Genomic DNA, 19,382 nt, shown 5'->3' with positions numbered 1-19,382 from the left:
GTAACATGAGTGTCCCATTCATTCACACACACACTCCACCCACTCCCTTCCTCAGAGATTTTCACTGTTAATAGTTTAATGTGTAGCCTTCTAGACTTTTGGGTATTCATTTTCTTGTACATGTATATTTTTCTAAGTAAGTGGGATTAAACATTTTCCTGGAATTTGATATTTTTCCCCCTAATTAAAATCCCCTGGTTATCTTTCATCATTGATACATATAGGTCTAACTTCATTCTTTTTTAATGGCTGCATGGTATTCCATTGCATTAAATCAAACAATTTATATAACCAATTTCCTACTAGTGGACATTTAGATTAAATTCTGTTTGTCAGTATCAAAAAACAATTCTGCATGACCAGCATTGTGTTGTGCACGTGTGTAAATATCTAGGACAGAAACCTAGAAAGGAAGTAAAAATGAAAAAGTTTTATCAAAAGTTTTACATTTTGATACAACCAAATTACCTATTCCTCTCACAGCACACTTTATATTAAAGACATCTTGTGAATATGTCTCTGATTCTCTTTCACCCAAACTTTCCCATTCCAAGGTAACACTTTCACTAATACCACCAAGCTGACATTCCTCAAGTCAAATGAAATTATTTCTCAAGGTCCCACATTTTCCAAGAGGCTAAACTATGTGTGTTTTCCTGTGCAATTTTTGAAGCTATTTTTGTCTGGTAATATATATCCCCTATTTCTACTCTGCATGTTGCCAAATCCTGCATTTTTTTCTTCTCATAATATCGTCACTGTTTGGCTACTACTTCCATATCCTTATAGGTAACAGAATTCTATATCTATTTTAAGCTAACATTTATTTATACTTTATAAGTTCTAGGCACTGTGTAAACACTTATTCAAACTGAGGTATATGCAGTTTATACTACTTTATTCTCCCCCATTTTACAGATAAGGAAACTGAAGCTCTGTCGTTCATCTAAAGTTTCACCTAGGACCGGCTAAAGGTAAGGAAACCAAGCCAGGCATCTTCCCTTCCAATAGGCCTTCCTCCACAACCCTCAGCAGATGGGTGACCTCAAAAGACATCTTTACCTCAACACTGAGACTCACTAAGTAACTGGATCAAGGGAGGGAAAGAGACCCATGGCCACCTAACAGCTCTCAAACATGCTGTGGCCCTGATAGCTTGAGTTGGGAATGGCCACCATAATCCCTCACCCCTAGATGCTATGGGGGGCCCACATGGAATCCTGCCTAAGGCAGAACAGAAACCAGCTGTGGTCACTGGACAGGAGTGGGGAAGAAAAGGTCAGTGGGGGCAGGGGACCAAGAGGCTGGGGGAGCAGGCTGCCTAAAACCCATCCACAGGAGGTGGTGAGAGACAGGACCATGCAAAAGATTCCAAACCCCCGATGTGTGCTCCATTGTCTCATTGGACTTCTAAAACACAAACTCAAAGATAAAGTTGGGTTTTTTTTTTTATTTTTTATTTTTTTTGAGAAAGAGAGAGAAAGAAAGAGAGAACAAGTGGGGGAGGGGCAGAAAAAGAAGAGGAAAGAGGATCAGAAGCAGGCTCTGCGCTGACAACCAATATGGGGCTTGAATTCATGAACCATGAGATCATGACCTGAGCCGAAGTCAGACTCTTAACTGACTGAGCCACCCAGAGGCCCCTCAAAGATAAAACTATAAAAATTAAGACAATAACCCACGAGCATTACACCTCAAATGTGAAGCTCTTATGAGTGCAGGGCCCTGTGCAACCACCCCGGCCTGTGAACCTGACCCTAGTTACACAGATAGTAACCATGTTAGTCTGACCATGACTAACTCTTAATTACTAAACAGCTCGCAGGAACTCCCTTGCCTGATGGATCCTCTCTACAAAACTAATAACATTTTTGTCTAGTCTACCACAGCTACCAAAGCTGTTTTCTCTGCTTATTATCTCACATAGTAATAGTAATATATGGGCAATGGAATTACATATGATCTTTTTTCTGTAATCCTTACTCTGCCCCCACTTTAATAATTATATACTTAAGTGTAGTTTAACACTTTCTTCTGGCCCATGTATTTCCTGCAAATCAGCAGCAAGACTCAGAGACTTAATCATGCAATAGACTTCTAACTATATCATCCCTGCCTCCAATTTTATACTCCAGGCTACTCCAGACTAACCATATTTAACCTCCCTAAAATACCACATGGGATGTCCAAGCCACATGCTCCCCTCCATCCACATCCGTGTCCACGTCTGTCCACCTCCTCCCCCACACTCATGCACACCATCCAAAATCTTCCATGGCAACTTTTAACCTATGTTAACGTCAACGTCCTCCACAGTCTGTGTTCAGACCAACCTCCTTGCCTTCCCCTTCCTCATCCAGACCCACAGAAAGGTGGGTTAAATAGTGCAAAGAGCACAAAGCTGGAGTCATCTAGAGTTCAAGCCATAATCCCAGCTTCACAATTTGATTGGGATAGAACTCTGACAAGTAGCTTTTCTTCTCTCTCCCTGAATTTCTGTCTTTGTAAAAGTAGAATGATACCACCCTTACAGAGCTGATGTAAGGATTGTTAAATGAATTTGTGTAAAGCACCTAGGAGACCCTCAGGAAAAGGGAGCTGTTACTATGATTGGAGCAGTCATAACAGTCACAAAATTGCTGGTGGAATTTTTCTTTTCAGCTTTTGCCTATATTTCTTTTCCAACTAAAACCTCTCTCTGGTTGTCTAAGTCTTATCTACTGTGGTAGGTAAAATTCTAAGATGTCTGCCTAGATTTCCTATCCCTGGTATAATCCTCAGAACTGCAAATGTAATGGATTTTATCTACATGGTGATGTTATATAGCACAGTTGACCTTAAAATAAGGAGATTATCCAGGCAAGTCTGGCCTAATCACATCAGTCCTTTTTTTCTAAGTTTATTTATTTATTTTGAGAGAGAGAGAGAGAACACGAGAAGGGGAGGGGCAGAGAGAGAGGGAAAGAGAGAGAATGCCAAGCAGGTTCTGCTCTGTCAGTGCAGAGCCTGATTTGGGGCTTGATCCCACGAACCATGATCATGACCTGAGCTGAAATCAAGAGTTGGACGCTTGGGGCACCTGGGTGGCTCAGTCAGTTAAGCATCTGACTTCAGCTCAGGTCATGATCTCTCGGTCCATGAGTTCGAGCCCCGCGTCGGGCTCTGTGCTGACAACTCAGAGCCTGGAGCCTGCTTCGGATTCTGTGTCTCCCTCTTTCTCTCTGCTCCTCCCCCATTCATGTTCTGTCTCTCTCTGTCTCGAAAATAAATAAACATTTAAAAAAAAAAGAGTTGGACGCTTAACCAACTGATCCTCCCAGGTGCCCATATTAGCCCCTTTAAAGCAAAGAGTTTTCTTCAGCTGGTCATGAGGAAGTTAAAGATTAGAACCACAGGAAGGATTTAACAAGCTGTGGATAGATTAAAGATGCAGGAGGTCACATGTCAAGGAATGCAGGCTGCATCTAGGAACTGCAAGTAGACCCTGGCTGACAACAGGGAAATATAGACCTCATTCCCACAGCTACAAGGAACTAAATTCTGACAGGTAGAATGATCTTGGGGGAGTGCCTGGGTGGCTCAGCTGGTTGAGCATCCAAGTGTTGACTTCAGCTCAGGGTGTGATCCCAGGCTCATGGGATTGAGCCCCTCCTCCACACCCAGTGTGGAGCTTGCTTAAGATTAAGATTCTCTCTCTCTCTCTTTCTCTCTCTCTCTCTCTCTCTGCCCCTGCCCTGTTAACGTGCTCATGTTCTTTCTCTCTCTGGAGAAGGAGGAGGAGGAGGAGGAGGAGGAGAAGAATGATCTCGGAAACAGATTTTCCCACAGAGCCCCCAGATGAGAACTGAGTCCATTGGATACCTTGATTTCAGAATATGATAATGAACACTGAACCCAGCCACACCATGAAGGACAAACATCTGACCTTTATAATTGTGAGATGAACATGAGTGTTGTGAGGTAACTTGTTACGTAGCAATAGAATACTAATGCACCTACCTTCAAGGTCTACTTCTTTTTTTTTTTTAATGTTTATTTATTTTTGAGAGAGAGAGAGACAGACAGACAGACAGAATGTGAGCAGGGGAGGGGCTGAGAGAGAGGGAGACACAGAATCTGAAGCAGGCTCCAGGCTCTGAACTGTCAGCACAGAGCCCAACACAGGGCTCGAACCCATGAACTGTGAGATCATGACCTGAGCCGAAGTAGGACGCTCAACCGACTGAGCCACCCAGGCACCCCCAAGGTCTACTAGTCCTTTCTATATGACTTCCCACCACAAAACCCTGGCATGAACTATTTATACAAACCCTTTTTCCTTCTTAAAACTTATCACAATTGCCCTTTTATTACATGACCACTTTACATTTCTCTCCTATTACAGAGACTGCTAAATGTCCCCCATACTTGTTCTGCTCTTTCTCCACAGTAATAGAACCCCAGATTTATAGCTGGGCACTTAGCCACACTGTTCCAATTTGACACATGGCAAGTTACAAAAAGTTACAAAGCTTTGGTTTTCTCATCTCTAAAATAGGGATAGTAATCTTTTGGACCTTTTTTAATGGAAAGGGCTTAGCACAAAGTCAGCACAAGAAAAACATTAACAAAGGTCAATTCACAGCCTACACTAGACTAAGAAACTAAGTCACAAATAATGTGGTGAAGACCATGTTGTCATGTACCAAGCAGGAAGAGATCACGATAAGGACCTAAGGATAAAAAAGAGTTTATGGGACAGTGAAATCAATGTAGCTGCAAAGGAAGAATGTTTGGTTAGGAAGGCACCTAGAGGTGGCAGCATGTTCTGGGACATGATTAAATTATAGTAGCTACCCTTATGCACAGGAGAGTACATTCTAAGACCCTCAGTGGATACCTGAAACTGCAGATGGTATTGAACCGTATATACACTGTTTTTTTTTCCTATGATAAAGTTTGATTTATAAATTAAGCACAGTACGAGATTAACAACAATAACTAATAATAAAAGAGGACAATTACAACAATATACTATAATAAAAGTTGGAGACTATGGTCTTTCTCTCAAAATATCTTGCCATGCGATATTCACCTTTCTTCTTGTGATGCTCTAAGATGATAAAATGCCTGCATGATGGGACAAATGAGGTGAAGGGCATAGGCGCTGTGATGAAGTGTAGGCTGCTACTGCCCTTCTGATGTCTGTCAGAAGGAAGAGCAGCTGCTTCGGGGCCACGGTGGACTGTAGATCACTGAAAGCCCCCAAGTTGAAGCTTTGGATGAGGGGGACTATGTCATCAGACTAAAGTGAATGTTCACATGGCTCAAAGATAAGAATGAAAAGATAAATTTCCACAAGATTATAACCTGCAGAGGTTAAGGACTGTGTGACATTTGCTCGTGGTTGCAGCTGGCTCAACATCGCTCTGCCATATAATTAGTCTGAAGGCCACTAATGACAGGGTACATTGTAAGATATGTAAAAATTTAGCATTTCTCGGTAAAAAATAATTGAGGAAGAGTTTTATTTTTAATGTTTATTTATTTATCTTGAAAGAGAGGGTGGGGGAGAGGCAGAGACAGGGTGACAGAGAATCATAAGCAGGCTTCACACAGTGCAGAGCTGGACACGAGGCTTGAACTCACGAATTGTGAGATCATGACCTGAGCTGAAATCAAGACTCGGACGCTTAACTGACTGAGCCATCCTGGTGCCCCAGAGGAAGAGTTTTTGATGATGGCAATTATTTCACACAGTGCCCCATGGCATGGGAAGCTTTAAATTCTTCTAAGTCCGTAGCAGTTCTCCAGGTTACGTGAAAAACAGGAAGTACAGCTCTCTTTTATTACACAGACTGGGAAATTGAGACATAGTAGCAACTGTCAGTATGAATACAATATGTGGAAATTTTAATTAGGGAGAGAGCTGGGTATAAAATCTAAGTCTTCTGTATTTAGTTGTTTAGTTTAGTTTCTATGCTCTCCTAATTAGTTTTCAGACTGTTCTATGTCAGTTATGGGCATGAGGATTGGCTTATACCTTCTCAATACTCTCTAGTATACTTCACGCCCGCTTTGGTAAATCTACAATTTACACGCACACACTGCATCCCCCAACTCACACAGATGTACCTTCTCTGTTTATACCATCTCACCAACCTCTTCCCCACACTGTCCCCACATCAGAACCACACAGTGGCTCAATCAGTAGTTCTTCCTTTCTTCCCCAAATGCTACATGTACACCACACTCCACCCCCACCCAAAACCACAACCACTTCCCCCATCACTTTGAAAACAGCAGGGCTCTTCTCTTTTCTTCTTTGTTACCCTTAACTTTATTGAGGTATAATTAACAAAACATACACACACACACACACACACACACACACACACACACACATATATGCTATACAATGTAGTGTTTTGATATATATTCATACTGTGAAATGATTACTACAATCAAGCTATTTCACACATTCACATAGTTACCATTTTTTCTTGTGAGAATACTTAAAATCTACCCTTTAGAAATATACAATACATTATTATTAACTATAGTTATACTATAGTTATCATGCTGTATGTTAGGTCTCTAAAACTTACTCATTTTATAACTGGAAGTTTGTACCCTTGACAAACATCTCCCCATTTCTCCCACTACCCTCCACCCCCCTGGTAATCACCCTTCTTTCTTTTCTTTTTCTTTTTTTTTTTTTTTTTACTTTTTAAAAAAATTGGAGTACAAATATCTCTTCAACATGTAGATTTCATATCTTTTGGATTTATAACCAGAAGTGGGATTGCATTATCCAAAGAAGATATCTAAGCGGACAACAGGTATATGGAAAGGCACTCAACATCACTAATCATCAGGGAAATGCAAATCAAAACCACGTTGAAATATCACTTCACATCTGTTAGGATGGTTATTATCAAAAAGTCAAAAAATAGTAAGTGTTGGCAAGGATGTGGAGAAAAGTGAATCTTTATTCCCTGTTGGAAATGTAAATTGGAACAGGCATTATGGAAAACAGGAGGGAGGCTCTTCAAAAAATAAAAAATAGAACTATCTTATCCCGATCTTTTCCTTTATTCACCAATTTTTTAAAAATTCAGTATGGATTTAAATCATTTTCAGCTTCACATTTTTCCAGTGTTCTCACTTTTTTATTGCACTTCAACCTTCTACTCTGTGAGAAAGCTACAAAGAAGGTTATTAAAAATTATGTAAAATTTCAGCTCCCAGAGATAGCTACTAATAACATTTTAATATATTACCTTTCAGGCTTTTCTCTGCCCATATATATTTTTATGTGTGTGTTCATTTTTTTCTCACACAAATTTTTTACTGAGATAATTTACACACCATAAAATTTACCCTTTTAAAGTATAGTGTTCAATTTTTATTCCTGCTATTTTCACCTCAACATTATTATATCAAGAACATGTGGTCATGACATTGAATATTCTCCAAAACTTTATTTTTTAGAGTTTATAGCCATTTTAAAGTATGCAAGAATCATAATTTATTTAAACATCTTCTTATTGGACATTTAAGTTGTCTCCAACTTTTCATTATTGTAAATAATGCTTTGAAAAATAGTCTTGTATTTTTATTTTTATAGACATAGAATTATTGTTTTAACACATTTTTACTTATGAGAGGGGCAAATGCTACTGTTTGCCTACCCAATAGACATTCTCTCCTTCATCCTTAGTTTGTAGAATCTCATAGTTTGGAGAGGTGTATTAGTTATCTATTGCTGTCTATAAACTACTCCAAAACAGGAGCACCTGGGTGGCTCAGTCAGTTAAGAGTCGGGCTTTGGCTCAAGTCATGATCTCATGGCTCATGAGTTTGAGCCCCATGTTGGGCTCTGTGCTGACAGCTCAGAGCCTGAAGCCTATTTCAGATTCGGTGTCTCCCTCTCTCTCTGCCCCTCCCCCAGTCATGCTCTGTCTTTCTCTCCTTCAAAAAGAAATAAACATTATAAATTACTCTAAAATAATCCTTTATTCTCTCTCATGTTTTCTATGGCTCAGGAATTTGGAAGTGGCTTGGCTGGGAAGTTCTAGCTTAGAGTCTCTCATAATGTTGCAGTCAGCTGAGGTCATCTCCAAAGCTCCTTCAGTCACATGTTTGATGCCTGGACTGGGAATATTAGAAAAACTGGGGTCTTACATGGTAGAGCCTTTCAAAAATCCCTTTCTATTTCGAGGCACCTGGGTGGCTTAGTTGGTTAAGCATAGGATTCTTCATTTTGGCTCAGGTCATGATCTCATCATGAGATCAAGCCCCGCATCAAGCTCTGTGCTGGGTGTACAGCCTGCTTAAGATTCTCTCTCTCTGCCTCCCTAGACCCATCTCCCACCCATGCTCTATCTTCTCTCTCAAAAAACAAAAGAAAGAAAGAAAGAAAAGAGGGGCACCTGGGTGGCTCAGTCGGTTGAGTATCCGACTTCCGACTTCGACTCAGGTCATGATCTCACAGTTTGTGAGGTCGAGCCCCGCGACGGGCTCTGTGCTGACAGCTTAGAGCCTGGAGCCTGCTTCGAATTCTGTGTCTCCCTCTCTCTCTGCTCCTCCCCCGCTCATGCTCTTTCTCTCTCCTTCAAAAATAAATTTAAGACGAAATTAAATTAAAAAAAGAAAGAAAGAAAAGAGAAAGAGAGAATCTCTTTCTATATCTATGTGGTCCCCCCACCATTATCTCTCAAACACGCTTACTTCAGGGTAGCCAGACTTCTTATATAGGACTCAGTACTTCAAAAAGCACATCTCTCAAGAGATCAAGAGCTAGGCAGAAGCTGTATCACCTTTTCTAACTTAGTCATGCAAATCACAAATATCATTTCCCACCTGAATCATACATAGATAGGCCCACCCAGATTTCAGAAAGGGAACATGGACCTCATTTCTTCCTTGATGTAAAAGTATCAGTCACATTTAAGGAGACATTTGGAAAATCTAACCTGCCAGAAGAGCAAAAATGCTCAGAGAAGGTGGAACCCTACCCAAACCTAAGGGATGAACTATGCTTTGTCTAAACCAATTATGGTAATCCCACTCTTTATTGTTAGTATAAAAGACACTGCTAGCTGTCCACCTAAAATGTATTTATCCTTCCTCCTATTAGAACCCAGCTAAACATACTAAATTACCCAAGCTCTCCTGCAGCTAGGATAGTCAAGTGATAAATTCTGCCTTAATGAAACTAAGCTAAGAGATCTAGTAAAGCTTTCATTTTCCTAATGTAAGTCCTTGCCCCTTTCTGATACACAAGAATATAGCTCCAGGGATAGTTCTCGACAGGCATGGGCCAATCAATACTGTCTATCCACCTGCTCATAGTGTTTGGTTCAGGAATAAGTATTTGACTCAATTTGGCCCAACATGAGAAAGAGTGACTCTCAGGTCTCAGGTGTAGGAGCTACCAAAGACGTGCTTTCTTTTTCCTTCAAGGCATGATATGAAAGTAGGAAGCATCTGCAGTCATTTTGATTTCATTAGGAAAAAGTTTGGAGCTCTGGGGAACACCACAGGAGCTTGAATTTGAAGGCAACACCAAGAAGTGAGAGAGAGACAGAGAAATTTGTCTTCAGTGAAATTTTTATTTTGGACTCAATCCTCACCTAAAGCCAAACTGACCTCAGAATTTTTCATTTACTGAATATATTGGTCAGGGTTCTCTTGAGAAACAGAGCAAGTAGGAACCAAAGAGATTTATTATAAGGAATTGGCTCATGCCATTATAGAGGAAGACAAGTCCTAAGATCTGCAGGATGATTGGCAATCTGGAGACCCAGGAGAGGAATGTTTTAGTTCTAGTCTAAGTCTGAAGGCCTGAGAACCAGGAGGGTTGATGGTGTAATTCCTGTCAAAGGGTGACAGGCTCAAGGCCCAGAAAAAAAACCCTGTTTCACTTTTAGTCCAAAGGCAGGAAACAAGCTAATGTCCCTGTTGGAATTAGTGAGGAAAGAAAGAATTCTCTCTTACTTGGGGGCGGGTCACTCTTTTTGCTTCATTCAGGCCTTCAATTGATTGGATGAGGCCCACTCACATTAGAGGGCAATCTGCTTTACTGAGTCTACCAATTTAAAGGTTAGTTTCATCCAAGAACACTCTCACAGAAACACTCCGAATAACATTTGACCAAATATCCAGGCACCCCATGGCCCAGGCTAGTTGACACAAATTTAACCAGCACACTGAGCAAATTAATGCCTCTTGTGGTTTAAAACAGTTTGATTTGGGGGCGCCTGGGTGGCGCAGTCGGTTAAGCGTCCAACTTCAGCCAGGTCACGATCTCGCGGTCCGTGAGTTCGAGCCCCGCGTCAGGCTCTGGGCTGATGGCTCAGAGCCTGGAGCCTGTTTCCGATTCTGTGTCTCCCTCTCTCTCTGCCCCTTCCCCGTTCATGATCTGTCTCTCTCTGTCCCCAAAAAAATAAATAAACGTTGAAAAAAAATTTAAAAAAAAAAACAGTTTGATTTGGGTTTTCTTTCACTTGCAACCAAAAAGGCTACATTGATATAGGGAATCTACTCTGTGCCAGACTGTGCCAAGTGCACCAAAACAGTAAGACAGACCTTCCAGTCTAGCAACATATGTAGGAAGACCACTGCTTTTTTTTAATTTAAGTAATCTTTATGCCAAAAGTGGGGCTCAAACTCACACAACCCTGAGATCAAGAGTCACACATTCCAGCGACTAACCCAGCCAAGTGCCTCCAAACCGTTGTGTTTTTTTGTAAAAATGGTATTAAAAGATAACATTCAGATGACCGCAAGTTGGTTGACATCTTGACTACAAACTCATAAGAGGAGAGACCCTGAACCAGAACTACCCTGATAAGCTACTCCTAAGTCCTTGACCCACAGATATTTTTCTGATATAGTAACCATTTTTGTTGTTTCACAGCATTAAGATTTCAGGTATTTTTTTACACAGGAATAGATGTATAATATGCCCCTTCCACAAACATATCCACTAATCTGACCTTTATCATCATCATAAGTTAGCTTTACCTGTTCTTGAAATTTATGTAATTGAATTCATACAGGATACACTCATTTGTTCCTGGCTTCTTCCACTCACTGTTATATCTGTGAGATTCATCATATGCTTACATCTAGAAATAGTCTGTTCTTTGTTATTGTTGTATAGTATTTTATTTCATAAATATACCAAAATATATCTTTTCTACTGTTGGTGGAAATTTAATTTTTTCCCACATTTTGACTATATAAATAAAACTTCTATGAACAATCACATATGTCTTTTGGTTGGACACATATATACTCATTTTTTCTTGAAAGTCACTTGAAAAACTGTTTTAATGTTTATTTTTGAGAGAGAAAGACAGCACCAGCACATGCAAGTGAGGGAGGGGCAGAGAGAGAGGGGAGAACAGAGGATCTGAAGCAAGCTCTGTGCTAACAGCCGAGAACCCCATGTGGGGCTCGAACTCAGGAACCATGAGATCATGACCTGAGTCAAAGTTGGATGCTTAACCGACTTAGCTACCCAGGTGCCTCGTGGAAGCCATTTTTAAAATGTAATATTTCTGGGATGCCTGGGTGGCTCAGTCAGTTAAACATCCAAGAGCCCCATATTGGACTCTGTGCTGACAGCTCAGAGCCTGGAGCCTGCTTCAGATTGTGTGTCTCCCTCTCTCTCTGCCCCTCACCCACTCACACTCTGTGTGTGTGTGTCTCTCTCTTTCAAAAATAAATCAATGTTTTAAAAAAATTTTTAAAGTAATATTTCTTGCTTCCAACTTTCCTATACTACTGCTTACTCTGATATTTTACTTATTAGCCTCTCCTGCTGTTCTTTTGAAAATGACTGAAAACTCAACCTTAACTTTTAAACATTTCCAAACAACCTTTATTTTTTTTTAAGTTTATTTATTTATTTTGAGAGAGAGAGAAAGAGCACACGTGTGCACACAAGCACAGGAGGGGCAGAAAGAGAGAATCCCAAGCAGACTATGCTATCAGTGCAGAGCCCAACATGGGGCCTAAATCCATGAACCTTGAGATCATGACCTGAGCTGAAACCAAGAGTCAGATGTTCAATCAACTGAGCCATCCAGATGCCCCTCCAAACAACATTTAATTTGTAAATTTTAACTACTTATAATGGCAAAGGAATAATCAGAGGACATTGTTTTCTTAGCTGTGTGGAGAATGGGTTCTTCCTATCTCCCTCATTCCCATGGGTTTTTGTAATCCATCAAAAAAGAACTTTTAGTCCTCCTAGATTCTTATGCACAGAGAACTTCTTTAAGCAATATTTTTGCAGATCCAAGAATTACGCTGTGAGTAAAACTACTACATAACAAAATTGATGAATGGCTAATTTTTGCATATGCCAGCAATTCTCAAACTTTTTGGTCTCAGGATCTCCATATACTTTTTTCTTTTTTAGGACCTCTGTATATTTCTTTTTGTTGTTGTTGTTTATTTATTTTTGAGAGACAGAGAGAGATAGAGCATGAGCAGAAGAGGGGCAGAGAGAGAGGGAGACACAGAATCTGAGGCAGGCTTCAGGCTCCCAGCTGTCAGCACAGAGCCCATCACAGGGCTCAGACTCACCGACCACGAGATCATGACCTGAGCCAAAGTTGGATGCTTAACTGACTGAGCCACCCAGGCACCCCTAGGACCTCTGTATATTTCTAAAAATTATTAAGGACCCCAAAGATCTTTTGTTTATGTGATTATATTTATCAGTATTTACTGCTTTAAAGAAATTGATAAAACTTTTATATATTTATTAATTAATTTTTAAAAATAATGATAAACCCATCATGCATTAACATAAATAACATATTTTAATTGTTTTTATTTTAGAGAGACAGACAGAGAGAGCTGCAAGCAGGGTAAAGGGACAGAGGGAGTGAAAGAACCCCAGGCAGGTTCCGTACTCAGCATGGAGCCCAATGTGGGGCTTGATTCCATGACCCTAGGATCATGACCTGAGCCAAAATCAAGAGTCAGTCACTCAACCAACTAAGCCACCCAGGCACCCTAGAATAATATATTTTTATGAAAAATAATGTGGACCTCCTGAAAGTATCTCAGATACTCAAAGCAGTCCCTGGACTATGCTACGAGAACCACTGGTCTGTGCTGATGCATTCTTTGCCCCTATCATATCACTTTGTATAAATCATCTTTTATTTTGACTTCTCAGCATCACATTCATCTTTATTTGGTGACAAAACCCTTATTTCCTAAAGAGAACCTATTCAAGATGGTTGAGATGAAGTTGACCACACCCCTTTCTCACCCAGTGATATGCATGTGATGCATGATTGCCTAGAGCTTCTTGGGAACTCTCATGCTGAGCTATTAGAAAATTATTTCTCTCTCTCTCTCTCTCTCTCTCTCTCTCTCTCCCTGTCTCTCTCTTTCTGTCACTCACTCCCTGTCTTCCCTTTCTACCTCCAGTTTGCAAAACAACTTTCTTCCCCATTAAGTGGAGACAGCCTTCTAAGAAATGAAAAGCCCCAATCCCTGATGACATCATTTGAATTATTGGAGCAAGCCAGGACTGAAAAAATCTTTCCTCCCTCTTCCCAGTTGTGTTAGCCAGTTTGCTAAAGTTAGGTCTTTGTCCCTGACAAGTGAAGGAACACTGCTTAATACACATTGATAACATTTATGCATCAATCACAGCCTTCAACATTTATTTTTTTTTTTTAATTTTTTTTTCAACGTTTTTATTTATTTATGGGACAGACAGAGACAGAGCATGAACGGGGGAGGGGCAGAGAGAGAGGGAGACACAGAATCGGAAACAGGCTCCAGGCTCCGAGCCATCAGCCCATAGCCTGACGCGGGGCTCGAACTCACGGACCGCGAGATCGTGACCTGGCTGAAGTCGGACGCTTAACCGACTGCGCCACCCAGGCGCCCCGTTCAACATTTAAATGTAACATGAGAATTTCAGACATTTGGTAGGACAACAGGCAAAACATTTAGGTGGTATGGAGTCTTCCAGATATTTATTTCTAAAATGTGGGTACACCTCAGAATCAACTAAGGGAGCTTTTTCAAAATACAAACTTCTAGACCCTGCCCAAAATACTCTGACTCAGTTGATGGAGCCAAAGAATATGTATTATTAGTAAGGTCCCTTGGTGATTTTGACACAATCAGTACAAGATCTGGCATTTGATAAACACTAATCTAGAAAACTATCGATTCCATCTGTAAGAACAATATGCAGTATGGATTTCTATGCTTCTATAAAGAAAACTTCTTTGGCTAGTACAGGAATGCCATGATTTTCAGAAATTCACTTAAGAGAAATCCTGGAATTTATAAATTAGGTAAAATATTCACACAAAGCATGGCACCCATGCACTTCCCATCCCCTTTCAGCTAAGACCGTTTAAGAGTTCTTTGCTATCTTCTTCAAATTTCTATCTTGTCCACATCTTTGCCAACTAAGGTGTTAACTGTATGTATTAACATACACACATAATATACAACACCGTACAGTATTTGGCAATTCAGCATTTTGCCAATCAATAACAGACATCATTCAAATGTGCAAAAAGCCACTAATAAGGACAGCAGCTTGAACACCGTTAGGCTGGGCACCAAAGCAAAATCTAGGAAACTCAGGCAGAAGTTTCTAATTATTTGATCATTATCAAACTTTAGCTGATCTAAAGTGGTAGGGAAGACTTTGAGAGAAAATCTTCAAGTCCCCACCCTCAGAAATGTTTGGAAATGGTATTTGCAAATAAGGATTTTGTATATGATAATTATGAAAGTTTTGTGTTGTGTTCCTTCAATAAAATGTATTGCTTTTTTCACACAGAGAGGCATTATCTTACTAAATTTATTTCTAGGTATTCATAATTTGTTGATAACTGGAACAGCTTTTGAAATTACCCTTTCTAGGAAATTATTTTTAATTTAAAGAAAGGCTATTTTTAAATTTACCATAAGATAAATTCTTTTATTGGCTGTGAATAAGATGTATTTTTGATAGTCTCTTGGGTTTTCTTGTTATGTAATCATATCATCTGAAAAATCAAATTCATGTTGCCACTTTATTTGCAATATTTATTCCTGTATATCTTATTTTCTTATCTTTTTAAAAATTTTATGTTTTTTTAAATTTACATCCGAATTAGTTAGCATATAGTGCAACAATGATTTCAGGAGTATATTCCTTAACGTCCCTTACCCATTTAGCCCATCCCCCCTTCCACACCCCCTTCAGTAACCCTCTGTTTGTTCTCCATATTTATGAGTCTCTTATGTTTTGTCCCGTCCTTGTTTTTATATGATTTTTGCTTCCCTTTCCTTATGTTCATCTGTTTTGTCTCTTAAAGTCCTCATATGAGTGAAGTCATGCTATTTGTCTATCTCTGACTGGCTAATTTCACTTAGCATAATACCCTCTAGTTCTATCCACATAGGTGCAAATGGCAACATTTCATTCTTTTTGATTGCTGAGTAATACTTCATTGTATATATATACACCACATCTTCTTTATCCATTAATCCGTCGATGGACATTTGGGCTCTTTCCATACTTTGGCTATTGTGGATAGTGCTGCCATAAACATGGGGGTGCAAGTGTCCCTTGGAAACAGCACACCTGTATCCCTTGTATAAATACCTAGTAGTGCAATTGCTGGGTCGTAAGGTAGTTCTATTTTTAGTTTTTTGAGGAACCTCCATACTGTTTTCCAGAGCAGCTGCACCAGCTTGCATTTCCATCTTATTTTCTTATCTTATTGCATTAGCTACAACCTTCAATATATCAATTTAGTGATGTTGATAGTCATCTCTTTTTTAATGATAATTACCTTAGTATGTCACCACTTAATATCATTTTACTCTTTGTTTGATATACAGTAAAGATTATATTTTAGTCAGAATATAAATTAGTCACCTAAATGATTTCAACGAGGCATGTATCCATTAAGAATGCTTTTAGCTACAAATAATAGAACCCTAAGACTGGCATAAACAAATAGGAAGTTAACTTCCAAGTTTGACCAAGACCGAGTAACAGGGACCAGAATTACCCTCTTACCTAAAAACTAAAGAAAAACCACACAAAACATTTGAAACAATCATTTTCAAACATTAGCCAATAGGCAGTGCATGGTAGTAACACCTGAAAGAAGAGAAACAAGCAGTGGGAGCTTTACAATTGCTCTGGCTCATTGCCAGGGAGGAGGAACCCAGAGTCCATAGTGTCCCAGAGTTGGAAAAGTTTTGCTAGGAGTACAGGCAGGTCAATGTGAATCAAAACTTGAACAGGGATGCCTGGGTGGCTCAGTCGGTTAAGTGGCTGACTCCTCATTTCGTCTCAGGTCATGATCTCATGGTCGTGAATTCAAGCCCTGTGCCCAGCTCTATGCTGACAGTGTGAATCCTGCTTGCAATTCTCTCTTTCTAATCTCTCTACCCCCCCCCCACTTGTGCTCTCTCCCTCTCTCAAAATAAATAAATAAACTTTAAAAATATTTTTAAAAGACTTGAACAAAAAAGCCATGTTTTGCGTAGATAGTAGAGTATCTGACACAATCCAAGGATAAGATGTGCAGCCCAGCCTCATAAGACACAGAACAAAAGGGATCCAGGAGTAGTCAAGTACAATAGCAGGTATCTTCTCTGTGCCTTCTTCTGGAGCCCCTTGTTCTCCTGGGCACCTGCTTCATTCTCCACCCTCTGTAGTCTGAATTACTTTACTTTTTCATCCACAGTCTGGAAAATAACTGTCCAAACTCTCTTTGTTCTCTCTCCATTTGTCTCACAAGCATTTTTCCTAATAAATTTGTTGCACATTTAATAGCATCTTGATTTGTTTTTCAATGGACCTGAACTAACAGATCAGTATCAATACATTCTGGTTTATCCAGTCTTAAAAATTATAATGTGAAGGGCAATAATAGCCCAGAGCTATCATTGTGTACAGTCATTCCTCCAACGTGAGGTGAAGTTCACGTCTGTGGTCCCTCCTGCAGTCCTCAGCGTTCCTTCCTAAAACACAAACAAACAAACAAACAAAAAATTTTACACTACTACCCAAGAATGAGTAACAATTATAGGCATAGGGCAGCCTAGATTCATGGAAGAAAGAACAGTTTCCCCTTCAAGGACACTAAAGATATACCCAATTTACATGATCAAACATATAACTTCCTGATTGAAAACCACTACATTTTATTCAATATTCTCCTAAGAACAAAGGGTGGATACTGTGTACTTGTTTGCATAATTTTAAAACAGTCATGGCTTTTCCAGAACAGAGGGGGGGCCAACTTTCAATATGTATCCAAATCTTCACTTGTTAGCAAGAAGGAACTGCTTATAATTTTTAAGTAACAGTTTTTATTTGGCTTAAAAAAAAAGCTCAAGATCCAGTTTCTACCAAGGCAAGCCACTGCATGTATTTTATCTCATTTATCCTAAACAGAATAATGTCTTTCATTTATCTCCATTTTAAGAAGAGGAAACTGCATTTCAGAGAAATTAAGAAATTTACCAACGGTTGCTTCACTGACTCTTATAGACAGAAATTAAACCAAGCTCCTTCTGGTTCACAATCTAGTATCTTTTGTTGCTTTTTGAGATGCCACTGAAAATCTAGTTTGCCAAAATCTTTGCTAATGATAATATATGGATCTTTAAGCAAACCTGCTTGTCGTTTGTGTTATTTAAGAACGTGAATGGTCTGTGTACTGCTTGGTCAAAAGTTAAATATACATAAATGTCTGCTATATGTTGCTCAAGTTTCTGACACATAGAAAAAAAAAAAAGGACTTTTCTTTTCTCTTCCTCTTTCCCTTCATTAGGGCTGAGCTTTCCACTGGTACCCAGTAAAGGATGGAAGTTGGCATGTCCAGGGTTAGACAAATAAATAAATACAGATTTCTCACTATCAGAGAAAGGAGTTACAACTATGGAAATTAGGAAGTCCAGAATATATCCTGGAGTGCTGCAAAGGAACTGGAGATATCAGTCTTATGGCCTGATTAGATAGACAAATATAAGTGTGTGTGTGTGTGTGTGTGTGTGTGTGTGTGTGTGTGTGTGTGTGTTCTAGCTCTGTTCACTAAGAGGATCTAGAAGCAATGGCATTCTGATAACAATGAACCGATTTAGATCTTTTTTTTTCTAGATAACATTATCTGCTAAAAGGAACCAGGTCTCCTTGCCACAATATGACTCTAGGACTAGAGCAAGGAAAATATAAGATGTATGTATTTGGAACATTTTATGACACCAGAAGGTTAAAAAAAAATGCTTGAAAAATTATGGGGGCATGTGTATAATACACAGTAACCAGCTTGAGTTGGCTTCTGCTGGTAAGTCTGGGACAAATTGAGTATCAAAATAAATAACAGTAATAACAGATTGTAACCCTGTGAGTAAAAGACAAATCCTAAGTTCATACTGACATTAATTAATTAATTAATTAATTAATTGGAGAGAAAGGAAAGCTCTATCCTACCTAATCTAGAATGAATGACAAAATTAGAAAATTCCCATTTCATAATCATCAGAATAATAATTTATTCAGGCTAGAATCATTAACTGATGGTAAACTGGTGAAAATTTGCTAAGAAACAAGATAGTCAAATGATCTCAAAGAGTCTTGCTACAAAACAATAATTTATTATGTTACAATAGAGAACTTGGCAGACACAATCTTAACTAAGTAATAAAAGTTGACATCATCATTAATGGAACAAATTGACATCAAGTGCCTCCTCATATGATTCCTGGAGACTAGCACAGCATCGCTTCTGTAAAATTCCTGCCAAAATGCATAAATTATAAAGAAACATCAGACAACTCCCCATAATTGAGAAACATTCTCAAAACCAATTGGTTTGGGCTCTCCAAAACTATCAAGATCATGAAGGATCATTAAACTTTGAGAAACTGTTCCAGACTGAAGAAGACTAAAGAGACACAACTAAATGCAATATATGATTGTAAACCGAATCCTGAACCTAAAAGGGACATTATTGAGACCATAAGATTTGAGTAGGGTATATAGATTGGATGATATTATTGGATCAACATTAATTTCCTGATTTTGATTGTTATACTGAATCCTTGCACTCAAGAAATACAAATTAGAATATTAAAGGTAATGGGGCATTGTGTCTACCACTTACTCTCAAATAATTGAGAAATAAGTAGAGGATCAAGATGGAAGGTATACGGAAGCTCTGTGTACTACTTTGCAACTTTTTTTGTAGATTTGAAATTATTGCCAACTAAAGTTTTAAAAATTAAAAACAAAGGGCACCTGGGTGGCTCAGTTGGTTAAGCGTCCGACTCTTGATTTCAGCTCAGGTCATGACCTGAAGGTTCATGAGTTCAAGCCCCACATCAGGCTCTGTGGT

The 19,382-nt window shown here is 39.2% G+C and overlaps 1 long non-coding RNA gene across 2 annotated transcripts in view; it reads left to right on the top strand.

The window, feature by feature from the left end:
- Positions 1 to 19,382, top strand: part of LOC147575987 (uncharacterized) — a 76,250-nt gene that overhangs the window by 43,491 nt on the left and 13,377 nt on the right. For both annotated transcript variants that reach the window (XR_015241646.1, XR_015241645.1), the window contains exon 3: positions 919 to 974. This is a non-coding gene — a long non-coding RNA (uncharacterized LOC147575987). The remainder of the gene's footprint in view (positions 1 to 918; positions 975 to 19,382) is intronic.

The sequence above is a fragment of the Puma concolor genome, chromosome D2, assembly GCF_028749965.1.
Source record: "Puma concolor isolate L17-30 chromosome D2, mPumCon1.1.hap2, whole genome shotgun sequence".
Lineage (NCBI taxonomy): Eukaryota > Metazoa > Chordata > Mammalia > Carnivora > Felidae > Puma > Puma concolor.
The sequence above is the reverse complement of the archived record's forward strand: the minus strand, read 5'-3'. Positions and strand labels throughout refer to the sequence as shown.